This window comes from Pongo pygmaeus, chromosome 2 (assembly GCF_028885625.2).
Source record: "Pongo pygmaeus isolate AG05252 chromosome 2, NHGRI_mPonPyg2-v2.0_pri, whole genome shotgun sequence".
Classification (NCBI taxonomy): domain Eukaryota; kingdom Metazoa; phylum Chordata; class Mammalia; order Primates; family Hominidae; genus Pongo; species Pongo pygmaeus.
The window spans coordinates 177923727-177939872 of record NC_085930.1 but is presented as its reverse complement, the minus strand read 5'-3'; positions in this window follow the sequence as shown (position 1 = coordinate 177939872).

Below are 16146 nucleotides of genomic sequence, written 5' to 3'. Positions count from 1 at the left end.
TCTATATTTTGGAGAAATTTGTGAATAATTTATATTAATTTTTCTTTAAATATTTGGTATAATTCACTAAAACAGTTTGGGCCTGGGTTTTCCTTTGTGGGAAGTTTTAAAATAATTAACCCAATCTCTACTTATGATATCTCTAATCTGAGAAACTAATTTCTCAGATTTTCTATTTCTTGAGAAGGTAGTTCCAGTAATTCATGTCATTCTAATAATTTGTTCATCTGTTATCTAATTTGTTATTCTACAATTGCTCAAATGATTCCTTTTTCCTCTTTTTTATTCTGTATGGTCAGTAGAGAGGTCCTTTCATTTTTGATTTCAGTAATTTGAATCTTCCCAGTTTTTAAACATACATCTAACTTGAGGTTTTGTCATTTTACTGATCTTTTCAAACAATGTAATTTTGCTATTATTGATTTTCTCTGTTGTTTTTCTGTGTTTTACTTTATTATTATCCATCTATACTAATCTTTATTATTACTATCCTACTTGTTTTAGGTTTAGTTTGATCTTCTTTCTCCAGTGTTTCAGGGTGGGAAGTGAATTGATTGATGTAGAATCTTTCTTCTTTTTTACTACAGGCATTGGCAGCTATAATTTCTCTTTATCACTGTATAGCTACATTTCATAAGTTTTGGTGAATTGGGTCTTATTTAGACTCTTTTGAAAGTGTTATCTAATTTTTCTCATGATTTCTTCTTTGACTCATTGCTTATTTTAAAATGTGCAAGTTACTTTTCTTAGGTGTTATTTTTTTAGAGCACTTTTAGTTTTATAGAAAAATTGTGAGGAAGGTACAGAGATTTCCCATATAACCCCTGTTGTCACACATACATACACACATACATAATCTTCCTTATTATCAACATTGCCCAACAGTATGGTACATTTGTTACAATTGATAAACCTACATTGATGCATTATCATCACCCAAAGTCCTTAGTTTACATCAGGGTTCACTCTTGGTGTTGAACATTCTTTGGGTTGGAATAAATATATAATGCAATGTATCCACCATCATAATATCATACAGAGTATTTTCACTATTCTGAAAATCCTCTGTTCTGGCTCTCTGTTCCAGTCACTGATCTTTTTACTATCTCCACAGTTTTGCCTTTTCCATAATATAGTATAGTTGGAATCATGTGATATGTAGCCTTTTCAGATTGGCTTCTGTCACTTAGTAATATGCATTTAAGATTCCTCCATGTTTTTTATAGCTTGCAGCTCATTTCTTTTTAGGGCTGTATAATATTCCATTGTTTGGATGTGCCACGGTTCATTGATATAATCACCTATTGAAGGACATCTCAATTGCTTCCAAGTTTTGGCAATTATGAGTAAAGCAGCAGTAAACATCTATGTGCAGATTCTTCTGTGGGTGTAAGTTTTCAGCTCCTTTGATTGGATATTAAGGAGCATTATTACTGGATGATTATTGCTGGATCATGTGGTAAGAATATGCTTCGTTTTGTAAAAAACCACCAAATTGTTTTTCAAAGTGCCTATATTATTTTGCATTCCCACCAGCAATGAATAAGAGTTCCAGTAGCTCCACATCCTCATCAGCTATTGATATAATCACTGTTTTGAAATTTGGCCATTCTAATAAGTGTGTAGTGGTATTTCATTGTTGTTTTAATTTGTGTTTCCCCGAAGACATGATGTGAAGCATCTTTTTATATGCTCATTTTTCATCTGTATATCTTCTTTGGTGAGGTGCTTCTTAAGATATTTAAACCATTTTTAATTGGGTTGTTTATTTGCTTATTGTTGACTTTCAAGTGTTCTTTGCATATTTTAGATAACAGTTTTTTAATCAGATATATCTTTTGCAAATATTTTATTTTAGTATTAGCTTATCTTGTCATTCTCTTGACATTGCCTTCTGTAAAGCAGAAAATTTCAATTTTAATTGATAAGTCTAGCTTATCAATTATTTCTCTCATGGAAGATGTTTTGCTGCTGTATCTAAAAAGTGATTGCCAAAGCCAAGGCAATTTAGATTTTCTCCTGTTTTCTTCAAGGAGTTTTATAGTTTTGCATTTTACATTTAGATCCATGATCTATTTTGAGTTAATTTTTGTGAAGAGTGTAAGGTCTACATCTTTTATTTTATCTTTTATTATTATTATTTGCATGTGAGTGTCTAGTTGTTTCAGCATTATTTGTTGAAAAGACTATCTTTTCTTCATTGTATTGCCTTTGCTCATTTGTCAAAGGTCAGTTGATGTCTTTGTGTGGGTCTATGTCTGGACTCCCTGCTCTGTTTCACTGATCTGTTCATCTATTCTTTTACCAATACCATGTTATCTAGAATAGTGTAGCTTTATTGTAAGTCTTTCTGTTGGGTCTTGTCAGTCCTCCAATTTTGTTTTTCTCCTTCAATATTACATTGGGTATTTGGGGTCTTTTCCCTCTCTATATACACTTTAGAATTAGTTTTTCAATATCCACAAAATAATTTCCTGGAATTTTTATTGAGATTGCATTGGATCTTCATCAAATTGGGAAGAACTAACATCTTGACAAATTTGAGTCTTTCTATCCATGAACATAAAATATTTAATTACTTAGTTCTTTGATGTTCATCAGTTTTGTAGTTTTCTGCATGTAGATTTGGTATTATACGGTTAAATTAAAATTTCACTTGTTCATCCCTATATATAGGAAAATAATTTACTAAGCTTATTCTTCATATTCTGCAATCTTGGTATAATCACTTACTAGTTCTAGGAGAGTTTTTTACTGTTATTTTGCATTTTCAACATTGATGATCATGTCATCTGTGAATGAAGACAATTTTATTTCTTACTTTCCAATTTGTATACTTTTTATCTCCTTTTCATGTTTTTTTGCATTAGCTAGGAATTCCAGCACAATATTGCAAAGAAGTGGTGAGAGAGGATCCTTGGTTTGTTTTTGATATTAGTGAAAAAGTTTACAGTTTCTTACCATTAAGTATGATGTTAGCTGTAGGATTTTTGTAGATTGTTTTTAACAAGTTGACAAAGTTTTCCTTTATTCCTAGTTTCCTGAGAATTTTCATTATGTTGGTTTTGTCAAATGCTTTTCCCCCGGTCTATTGATATGATCATGTAATTTTTCTTTTTTAGCCCGTCAATGTGATGGATTACAATAATTTATTTTCAGATGTTGAACCAGTCTTGCCTGCATGGAATAAATTCCACTTGATTGTGGTATATAATTTTTTATACATTGTGGGATTCTATTTGCTAATATATTTTGAGGATTTTTGCATTTATGTTTATGAAAGATATTGGTTAGTTCTTTAGTTTTCTTTTCTTGTAATAATTTTATTTGGTAATGCTGGTCTTATTGGAAGAATTAGGCTGTATTCCTTCTGCTAATATCTTCTGAAAAATATTAAAGATAATTTGTATAATTTCTTCTTTAAATGTTTGGTGGAATTCACCAGTGCACCCATCTGGCCTACTGCTTTCTGTTTTGTAAGGTTATTAATTGATTCAATGTTTTGCTAGATCTGGGACTATTCAGATTGTCTATTTCTTCTTGTGTGAGTTTTGGCAAACTATGTCTTTCAAGGAATTGGTTCATTTCATCTAAGCTAGCAAGTTTGTGCATATAAAGTTGTTCATAGTACTCTTTTTATTTTTTTTTTGAGACAGAGTCTCGCTCTGTCATCTAGGCTGGAGTGCAGTGGCCCAATCTCTGGTCACTGCAAGCTCCACCTCCCAGGTTCATGCCATTCTTCTGCCTCAGCCTCCCGAGTAGCTGGGACTACAGGGGCCTGCCACCACGCCCAGCTAATTTTTTTTTAATATATATTTTTAGTAGAGATGGGGTTTCACTGTGTTAGCCAGGATGGTCTTGATCTCCTGACCTTATGATCCACCCTCCTTGGCCTCCCAAAGTGCTGGGATTACAGGCATGAGCCACCATGCCTGGCCTGTTCATAGTATTCTTTAATTATCCTTTTAATGTTCACGCAATATATAGTGATATCCCCTATTCCTTTTTGATAATAGTAATTGATGTCTTCTCTCTTTGTTTTTAGTTATTTTGACTAGAGCTTAGTGATTTTATTGATCTTTTCAAGAACCAGCTTTTGGTTACATTGTTTTTTTCTATTGATTTTTTGTTTTGAATTTCATTAATGACTACTCTAACTTTTTTATTTCTATTTTTTCTGCTTACTTTGGATTTAATTTGCTCTTCTTTTTCAAGTTTTCTAAAGTGGGAACTTAGATGTTTGAGTTTAGATCATTCCTTTTTTCTAATATATGCATTCAATGCTATAAACATCTCCCTAAGCACTGCTTTTGCTATATCCCACACATTCCAATAAGATGTGTTATTTTAATATCCAACAGTGTAAATGTATTAAATTGTGCTAGACTATGGATATTCAAAGTGATTATTTGTATACTTGAATTAATATTTGCCATATTTGTTGCTGTTTCCTTTTGCTGCCTTTGTTCTTTGTTCCTACGTTTGTTTTCTGCTCTTTGCCTTTTGTGGTTTTCATTGAGCATTTTATGATTCCATTTTCTCTTCTTTCTGAGCACATCAGTTATACTTCTTTCTTTTTACACTTTTTAGTGGTTGCCCTAGTTTGCAATATACAACAAATCCAAGTCCACTTTCAAATGACACTATTCTGCTTCACAGGTAGTATGAGTACTCTATAATAACAAAATAATCTTGATACTTCTTTTCCATTCCTTGTATCATTGCTATTATTCATTCCAATTACATATAAGCATATAAAAAATCTATACATATATTAGAATACATAAGCAAATACACTATTGCTATTATTTCAAACAAATGATTATCTTTTAGATTAAGAATAAGAAAAATGTTTTTATTTTACTTTTTTTTTCCAATGTTATTTCTTTCTTTATGATGATCCAAGTTTTTGAGCTATATTATTTTCCTTCCCTATCCTTTTCTTGCAAAGCAGGTCTAGTAGCAATAAACCACTGTAATTTTTGTTTATCTGAGAAAGTCTTTATTTCTCCTTCACTTTTGTAGTGTAATTTCACAGAGTACAGAATTCTAGGTTGGTGAGATTATTATTTTTTTCCCCTCTCAAAACATTAAAAATTATACCCTACTCTCCTCTTGCTTGCCTGGTTTCAGAGTAGAAGTTGGATATAATTCTTATCTTTGTTCCTCTAAAAATAAGGTGCTTTTTTCCTCTCACTTCTTTCAGAATTTTTTTTTTATATTTGATTTTAGCACTTATCCTGCTTCATTTTCCCTTAGCCTTCTGATCTGTGAATCTGGTGTCCGACATTAATTTGGGAAAAATTCTAAAGCATTATTGTTTTAAATATTTCTCCCGTTTAACTTTTTTCCTCCTTCTAGTGTTCTGTTTCTGTTTATGTTACACCTTTTGTAGTTGTCACACACTCCCTGAATATTCTGTTCAGTTTTTTTTTTCTATTTTTTGGTCGTTCTTGAAGCAGCACCATTGTCTGGCATAAATACCTAAGGTTCGTTGTCTCATGCCAGGGAAATCTAGGACAAGAAGTGAGTTTAAGAGTGGAAGTTTAGTAGGCAAAAGAAAGAGAATAGCTCTCTCTCCTGCAGAGAGAGAGGAGCTCCCGAGCGGGTCCTCCAGTTTTGTGATGAAATGCACAGGTTTTTAAAGACAAGCTTGAGGAGGTGGTGTCTGATTTACATAGGGCCCAAAAGATTGGTCGGTTGGACCAGGTGTGTCATTTACATAGCACATGAAGAAGCTGGCTACCCCACCCTAATGTTTTTATCATGCAAATGAGTTCTCTACCTGGCCTGTGCCATTACGTCTGTTCCTTACTGTTCACACGGTTGACAAAGGAAAGGGAAGATGGAGTCCCATGTTGAAAATGCCTGGCCTCCAGGTAGCCTTTTACTATTGTCAAAGCTGCTGGCATTTACCTGTGAAAGCTTCTAGCTTGCTTTTCTACAACTGCAGTTTGATTTTACAGGCTGCATTTTGTTAGAAACAAAAATGATTTGAGGCTGCTTTTTGTTAAAAGGGAAGCCTTACAGAGGACTTTCTTACTGTGATGGTTAATACTGAGTGTCAACTTGATTGGATTGAAGCATGCAAAGTATTGATCCTGGGTATGTCTATGAGGGTGTTGGTGTTGCCAAGGAGATTAACATTTGAGTCAGTGGGCTAGGAAAGGCAGACCCACCCTTAATCTGGGTGGGCACCATCTTATCTGCTGTCAGCACAGCCAGAATGTAAAGCAGGTAGAAAAATGTGAAAAGGCTAGACTGGCTTAGCCTCCCAGCCTACATCTTTCTCCGGTGCTGTATGCTTCTGCCCTCAAATATCGAACTCCAAGTTCTGCAGCTTTGGTACTCAGACTGGCTTCCTTGCTCCTCAACTTGCAGATGGCCTATTGTGGTACCTTGTGATCATGTGAGTTAATATTACTTAATAAACTCCCATATATATATATATCTCCTATTAGTCAGTCCCTCTAGAGAACTGACTAATACACTTACCCTCACTAACTGCCTAAATAATTTCTTTTTAGCTATTGTATCATTCTCATTACTTGTCGTTTTGAAGGTTTTTATTGTTATAGCCTCAAGCTCAGAGATTGTTTCCTCAGCTGTGTCCAATCTACTAATGAGCTCATCAAAGGAATTCTTCACTTCTGTCACAGTATTTTTGATCTGTAGCATTTCTTTTTGTTTCTTTCCTAGGATTTCCGTCTCTATGCTTACATTTGCCCATCTGTTCTTGCATGCTGTCTACTTTATCTATTAGAGCTCTTAGCGTATTTTTCACTGTTGTTTAAAATTTCAGGTTTGATCATGTCAATATCCCTGACTTACCTGGTTCTGATGCTTACTCTATTTCTTCTAATTCCTTTTTTTTTATAGTAATTTTTTCTTCATAGTCAGAAGTGATTTACCATGTAAATGGAACTGCTGAAAATAGGCCTTTAGTAATATCTTGTTAAGGGATGGGGGGAGGGGAAGCATTCTGTAGTCTTATGATTAGACCTCAATGTTTTAGTGGGCCTCTGTACTATGTCTCTGGACTATGAACCTCCCAATAGTCTCAATTTCTCAGCCCCCCTTCCCTTTCCATGACATAAGATGGCTAGATTTGGGTATTTCCCTTCCCACATGTCAGTTAGGCTCTGACAAAACCTCAGCAGACGAGGCTCTGTTTGAATAGCTTCTCCTGAGGGCAGGCCTTGTTAAAGAGCAGAGTACTCTGGTGTATTTCCTCTCCCTGTACTTGAAACACAAGGGAAGTCTTCCTCCAGTATTTACTATGAGAACCTGGTCATACTCTTGCAGGTTAAATTCACATACCCCACCTCTTCTTGACAGGATTCCATTGGGATATACAAGTCTCAGATTTGTCCTCTGTGAGCCTCTAGCAATTTATCAATTATAGTTCAGGTTTTTATACCTGGCACTGGTTCCTGCAGCAGTTTTGCTTGTAAGTCTCTGCTCTGGTAAGCCCACGATTCCCTGTATTCATCTTACTGTCTCTCCAATCTTGTGGGAAGCATTTGTCCTGTATCCTCACCTCTCTGATGAATCCTAGAAAATTTGTTATTTTTCAGTCTGTTCCGTTTTTTTACTTGTTAGGAAACTGGATGGAGTGGTGACTTCCAAGCTCCTTATATGCAGCATTAAAAGCAGAGATTTAAAAACTGTTAAATCCTTCTCTTTGCTTCCTTACATAATATATCATGGGGATCCTTTCACTTTAGAGCATAAAGAAGACTTTATTTTAGTCTGTTTTTATATTTTTATTACCTTCTGTGTATGAATATATCATCATTTATTTAAACCTTCACCTTTTAATGGATATTTGGGTTGTTCCCAGTCTTTTGCTATTACAAACAGTGGTTGAAAGAATAAATATGTCTAGATGTAATTTTACATACATGGAAATATATATAAATTAAATTGCTAGGTCAAACATCAGAGGACATACATGTTTCTAATTAGATGTTTGAAAGTTTGAATTTCTCTTGCTTGTAATTGTACATATTGACCTTTCTACTAGCAAAGTAAGAGTGTGTTCCCACATTTTGACAGATTCTGTTATTAAAATTTTGTGGTTTTAAACATCTAATAAATAGGAAGATATTTCATGGTAGCTCCAACTTATAAGTCATATATTTAGAGTGACATAGAACTCATACATCTAATAGTTATTTTTATTTCCACTGTATGCCTCTTGGTGTCTTTTGCATCTTGTTCCATTGATTACATTATCTTTTTCTCTGATTTTTTGTATTAAAGGGATTAGCCCTTTTTGATATGAATTGTATTGCAAATGCATTCCTAACTTGTTCTTTTGACATTATCTTATGGTACATTTTGCTATTGAGAAATGCTCTGTGTTTTCTTTTAGCTTTTATAGGAGGTATTCAATTTTTCTTCTAGTACATTTAAGATTTATTTATTTTTTAACATTAAAATATGATCCATTTTAGATATATCTTGTTAGGATATAAAGTAGAGATTCAACTTAAGTTTTTCCAAGTGGCTATCCAATTTCCCAAGAAAACTGAGATGTCATCTTTATCATATGTTAATGTATATGTATATATTCATGTGAATTTTTATACTTTCTATTTTATTCCTTTATTCTTTCTCACTATTTATATCCTAATATCACATAAATTTAAATATGAGGCTTTATAAAATATTTTAATATCTGAAAGCGCTAATTTCCCTTAATTGCTCTGCTTTTTCAAAATTATCATTTTTTGTTGTTTATTTTTATATATGATCTTTATAAAAAGTCTCTTTAGTTTGAATTTTTTAAAGGGTTTTCTTTAAGGTGTTCTGTGCAACATTTTCCTATTGGCAATTACTTTTCATTTGATGGTAAATATTGTTTCCCACTTCTATACTCTTCTCTTACAATAAATTTCTACCGATGCTTTTCAGATTCTTCAATAGTAGCCTTTATTTAATAGCAGCCTTTATTTACTAGTATATATTTACTTTACTTACTATTTCCTTTGTTAACTTTTTTTCAGGAAGTTCTGGTCAGGGTAAGGGGCCATTGTAAACTTCCAGGCTTCATAGTCTAAAAGCTCTCTCCTTCTCTATTGCCACACAGGCAGATTGCTCCCAAATACATGGCATCTTTAGGTGAATCTCTGTGCGCCTCATTTTCTGTGCTTCTCCAAATCAAAACAGGTTAAACAGGCTCTACCTTGGCCCCTTTCAGCCATCACTAGAGCAGCTGGGATGCAGGGCACAAAGTCCCTAGGCTGCACACAGCATGAGGACCCTGGGCTCACCCCCCGAAACCACTTTTTCCTCCTAGGCTTCCAGGCCTGTAACAGGAGAGGCTGCCATGAAGACCTCTGACATGCCCTGAAGACATTTTCCCCATTGTCTTGGAGATTAACATTTGGCTCCTCATTACTTACGCAAATTTCTGCAGCCAGCTCTGATTTCTTTTCAGAAAATGGGATTTTCTTTTCTATCACATTGTCAGGCCGCACATTTTTCAAACTTTTATGCTCTGCTTCCCTTATAAAACTGAATGCCTTTAACTGCACCCAAGCCACCTCTTGAACACTTTGCTGCTTAGAATTTTCTTCCACCAGATGTCCTAAATCATCTCTCTCAAGTTCAAAGTTCCATAAATCTCTAGGGCAGGGGCAAAATGCCACCAGTCTCTTTGATAAAACATAACAAGAGTCACCTTTGCTCTGGTTCCCAACAAGTTCCTCATCTCCATCTGAGACCACTTCAGCCTGGATTTCATTGTCCATATCGTTATGAGCATTTTGGTCAAAGCCATTCAACAAGTCTCTAGGAAGTTCCAAACTGTCCCACATTTTCCTATCTTCTTCTGAGCCCTCGAAACTGTTCTAAACTCTGCCCGTTACCCAGTTTTAAAGTGGCTGCCACATTTTTGGGTATCTTTTTAGCAGCACCCCACTACTCATACCAATTTACTGTATTAGTCCATTTTCAGGCTGCTGATAAAGACATACCCGAAACTGAACAGTTTATACAGGAAAAAGAGTTTAATGGACTTACAGTTCCATGTGGCTGGGGAAGCCTCACAATCATGGCAGAAGGAAAGGAAGTCACGTCTTACATGTATGGCAGTGGGCAAAGAGAGAGCTTGTGCAGGGAAACTCCCCCTTATAAAACTATCAGATCTTGTGAGACTTATTCACTATCATGAGAACAGCATGGGAAAGACTTTCCCCTATGATTAAATTATCTCCCACCAGCTCCCTCCTACAACATGTGGGAATTCAAGATGAGAAATTTTGATGGGGACACAGCTATATCTGTGGCTATATCAGATAAATTAGATCTTAGGGCAAAAAAAAAAATACTAGAAATAGGAAGGGACATTTTATAATAATAAAGGAGTCAATCAACCAATGAGAGATAACAACCCTAAATGTGTGTGCACCAAAAAATAAAATTGTGAAATATGTGAGGCAAAAGCTGTTAGAAATGGAGGAGAAATAGACAAATGCACAATTATAGTTGGGGACTTCAACAGCACTCTTGTACCAATTAAAAATAGAACTAGACACAAAACTAGCATCAACAAAGAACTCAATACCATAAGACTGTAGGATCTACTTGATATTAACTACTCTACTCAGTGATAGCAGAATACACATTCTTGTCAAGTGCTCACAGAATATATACCAAGATGGACTACATCTTGAAACGTAAAAGAAACCTAAAAAATGTAAAGGAATTAAAATGAAACCACAATGGAATCAAATGACAAATCAATAACAGAGAGATAATAGGAAAATCTCCAAACACATGATAACTAAGCAGGAAACTTCTATGTAATTCATAAGTCAAAGAGGAAGTGTCAAGGAAAAATAAATACACTTAGCTGAATAAAAATAAAAATACAATATCAAAAATTTGAACTCACAGCTAAAACAGTGATGAGAGGAAAATGTACTGCATTCAATGTTTGCACTGAAAGAGAGGAAAAGTCTTAAATCAATAATTTTAAATTCTACTTTAAGAATTTAAAATAAGAGCAAAATCAACCCAAAGAAAGCAAAATGAAGAAAATATAATAAAGATAATAGAGAAATCAATAAAATTGAACACAGAAAAGCAATACAGAACATTATTGCAATGTTGTCAATAAAATTGACAACAAAAGATTAACAATGAAAAAAAAAAGAGAAGACACAAATTACCCATATCAGGAATAAAACAAGGATATTACTACAGACACTGATGATTATAAAACTATAATAAGGAACTACTACAAATAATTATACACATAAATTTGTCAACTTAGACAAAATGGGCTAATTCCTCAAAAAACACAAGCTACCACAACTCACTCATAAGAAATAGATAATTTTTGTAGCCCTATAACTATGAAACAAATAATTCATCATTTAAATAGTCTCAAAAGAAAAATACCTAGACCCAAATGGTTTCACTGAATAATTCTACCAAATGTTTAAAGAACAATTAACAATAATTCTACAATTTCTTCCAGAAAACAGTGTGGCTAGTATTTTCCTGATACCAAAATCAGGCAAAGATATTGAGAGAAAGAAAGAAAGGAAAAAAGACACACAGACAGACAGACAGATGGACAGACAGAGACAGAAGAAAGAAAGAAGAAAGAAATTCTTATGAGTGATGATTTGTGTATCATCAAAATACACCAATGTCACTCATGAATAAAGATGCAAAAATCCTTAACAAAATATGAATGAAACTTTTATATATATATATATATATATATTTGTACAAAAAATATGCAACATGATCAAATGAAATTTATTGTATCATGCAAAACAGGTCAATATTTAAAAATCAATCAATCTAATTCACCATAATGATAGAATAAAGAAGACAATTCACATGATAATCAATCAATGCAGAGAAAAACCATTTGGCATAATTCAACACCCATTCATAATTTTTTAAAAATCTCAGAAAAAATGAAAGTATTGAAAACTTCTTCAACTTGACAAACAGTATATTCAGAAACCTAAAGCTAACAATAGAGTTGTTCCTCAATATCCGTGGGAGATTGGTCCCAGGACCCCTCATGAATACAAAAATCCATGGATGCTCAAGTCCTTTATATAAAGTGATGTAGTATTTGCATATAGCCTCTGCACATTTTTTCATATACTTTAAATCATCTCCGGATTACTTATAATACCTAGTACAGTGTAAATGCTATGTAAATAATTGTTACACTGTATTCTTAGGGAATAATGACAAGAAAAAGTTCTGTATACATGTTCAGCACAGACACAACCATTAAGTTTCTTTAAAAATTTTTGTTCCATTGTTGATTAAATCCACAGATAAAATGCCACAGATATGAAGGACCATCTGCATATTTAACGGTAAAAGACTAGATTCTTTCCCTCTATGACTGACAGCAAGGCAAGAATGTTTACTCTCAAGACTCTATTCAACATAGGGTTGGAAGTTCTAGCCAGTGTATAAAGGCAAGAAAAGTAAATAAAATAACAAAATATCAGAAAAGCAATGAAATGGTTTCAATTTGCATATAATATAATTGTTAGAAAATCTTAAGGAACTGATAAACTCCAAAACTAAAAAATGAGTTCAACAAGTTAGCAGAATAAAAGATAAACATAAAAAATCAGTTATATTCTATATATTAGTGACAAACACATGGACAGTAAAATTAAAGGGCAATAATATTTACCATAGCTCAAAAAGAGAAAAAATAAGATGTAAATCTAACAAGATATTTATAGGTCTTCTATACTAAAATCTATAAAATACTGATAAACAAAATTAAAGATAGGTAAATTGAGAGATATATTGTATTTGTGGCTTGGAAGATGCAATGTAATAAAAAGATGAGTATTTTCCTGAAATTGATATACAGGATTCATACAATTCTTATCAAAATTCAAGCAACATTATTTGTATATATAAGCAAGTTTTTCCAAAAAATATATGAAAAGGCAAAAAGTACAATAGCTAAAACAGTTATAATAAATAAGAATAAGGTAAGATCATTTACTTGATTTCAAGACTAATCAAGTCTATGTCATATTGGTGAAGAGATATATGCATCAATCAATGGAATAAAATAGAGAGCCCATAAGAAAACTCACAGAAATATTCCCACTTGACTAATCGGAAAGGTGCAAAAGGAATTCAATAAAGAAGGATAACCTTTTCAACAAATGCATCAGCAAGAATACATCTCATACTTTACAAAAAAAATTAACTAAAGATGGATCACTAACTTAAATGTAAAAGTATTAAAAACTTTTCATAGAAAAAAGCAGCTTTATTCATAACTGCTGCAACTGATATCAGTCCAAATGAAAAACGTTTAAACAAACTGTGATACATCTATATCATGGAATACTACTCAGCCATAAAAATGAACTATTGTTACATGTAAAAACCTAATAAATCTGCAGGGAATTATGCTGGATGAAAAAAATCCAGTCCATATAGGTTACATACTGCATGATTCTATTTATATAACATTCTTGAAATGACAAAATTATATAAATGGGGAATACATTGGTAGCTTTCAGGGGTTAAGGAGGGAGTAGGGATGGAGAAAAGTGATTGTGGCTATTAAATGGCAACATGAGAGACCACTGCAATGACTGAAATATTCTGACCAATTTCAACATTCTGGTTGTTATATTGTATTATAATTTTTCAGGATGTTAGCATTAAAGGGGATTGGGTAAATCATACATAGGCTGTCTCTATATTATTTCTTACAACTGCATGCAAATCTAAAATTATCTCACAAAAGTTTAATGAAGACAAAATAATCAGAGCCTTCAGTGACCAGTGGAAAGTAGCAAGAAGAAAATATCACATAACTAGAATATCTAAAGGAGAGAAGACAGAGTAAGAGAAAGAAAAAAGTGTGAATAGATAATGATCAAACATTTTCTAAATTTGATAACTAAAACCACCTATCCCCAAATTTTAATGAACCCAAGGAGGATAAACATGAGAAGAAAAGCACCACATTAGGCCACACACATACAACCATCTGATCTTTGATCAACCTGACAAATACAAGCAATGGGAAAGGACCCTCTGTTCAATAAATAGTGCTGGGATAACTGGCTAGCCATATGCAGAAGATTGAAAATGGATCCCGTCCTTACACCATATACAAAAATCAACTCGAGATGGATTAAAGACTTAAATGTAAAACCCAAAACTATAAGAATCCTGGAAGACAACCAAGGCAATACCATTCTGAACACAGGAACAGGTTTTCATGATGAAGGCACCAAAAGCAATTGCAAAAAAAGCCATAATTGACAAATGGGATCTAATTCAACTAAAAAGCTTCTGCACAGCAAAAGAAAGCTATTAATAAAGAGACAACCTATAGAATGGGAGAGAAGATATACACGTGGCCAAAAAGCACATGAAAAAAAGCTCAATATCACTAATTATAAGAGAAATACAAATCAAAACCACAATGAGACAACATTCACACCAGTCAGAATGGCTATTATTAAAAAGTCAAAAAATAACAGACGCTGGTGAGATTGTGAACCCTGACATCAGGTTGTTGGCCATAGCCCCAAGTTCCAGACCAGCACGTACAGTCAAAGCCTCCAGGCCCACTCCAATGCCAGGCAGGACCCTACAGCCCCAGACTCCAGGCTGGACCCCACAGCCAAAGGTTTCAGGCCTACCTTAGAGCCAGGCTAGCTCCAGTGGTTGTCTCAGGCCTCAGACTAGCATTAATGAATCTAGGCTTCAGGCCTCTGGCTATAGTACACCAGGGTTCAGGTCCACCCCAGTAGACCTTAGCACCAGGCTGGCCCCTATATTCCCAGACTCCAGAACTACCCCTGTGAACTCGGGCTCTAGGCTAGATCCAGAACCAGGCCAGCCCCTATGGACTTAGGCTCCAGGCCCATTCCCATGGAAGCAGGCCCTGGGCTTGCCCCTATGGACCTAGGCACCAAGCTATAATCCCAGTAACTCTAGCTTCAGGATAGTCCGTACAAACTCAGGACTTGTGAATATAGCTTCCAGGCCTGCCCCTGAGGATCCAAACTCCAATATGACCACTCCCACAGACCCAGTAAATAAGCCCACTGCAGTGGATCTCAGCCACAAGTGGAGCCCCAGGGACTCAGGATTCAAGCCCACCACAGCAGATTCAAGCCCCAGAGTGGACTCCAGAGTGGACTCAGGCTCTGGGCTCAACCCTGTGGATCCAGGCACTAAGCCTACACCTGTGGAACCAGGTGCTAGGCCTGCCAAGCTTCTGACCCTACACCAGGCTCCAAGACTCCAGCAGCAAGTCTACCCATGAACCCTGCAAGATGGTCTTCCAAGAATCTTTGGATAAACTGACTAGTGGAACTTTCGTTTCCAAAGCCTGTCTGTAAAGACTGAAATAGGTGCTTACTTTTTCATATGTGCACACACTAATTTATGTCCACATAATCATAAACATCAGGAAAACATAATAACACCAAACGAAAAAAAGTAAAGCACCAGTAACTGACCCTTAAAAAATAGAGGTCTGTGAACTTCCTGACAAAGAATTCAAAATAATTTTAAAGGAGCCCACTTAGCTACAAATGAACACAAATAAAAAAGAAAAATAAAATTAGGAAAACAATACATGCACAGAATAAAAAGTAGAACAAAGATATGCCATAAAAAATAACCAAACAAAAGTTGTGGCACTACAAATCAATGACTGAACTGAAAATTTTATAGAAAGCTTCAACAGTGGACTCAATCAAGCAGAGAAAGAATCAGCAAGCTCAAAGAAAGCATATTTCAAATTACCCAGACAGGGAAATGAAAAGAAAAAAAGAATAAAAAAGAGTAAAGAAAGCCTACAGGAATTCCGAGAAAAGATCAAGTGAAACAATGTATGCATCATGGTAGTTCAAGAAGGGGCAGAGAAGATAAAGGAGCCAGAAGAAATAATGATTAAAAAAACTTCCCAAATCTAGTGATGAAAATGAACCTCCATATCCATGAAGCCCAAATAACCCAAATAGATTAAATACAGAGAGATCTTCATTAAGACACATAATAATGAAATTTTCAAAAGTCAAACATAAGACAGAAGTTAGAAAACAAGAGAAAGACAACTTGCTACATAGAAGGGAATGTTCATAAGATTATTAGCAGTTT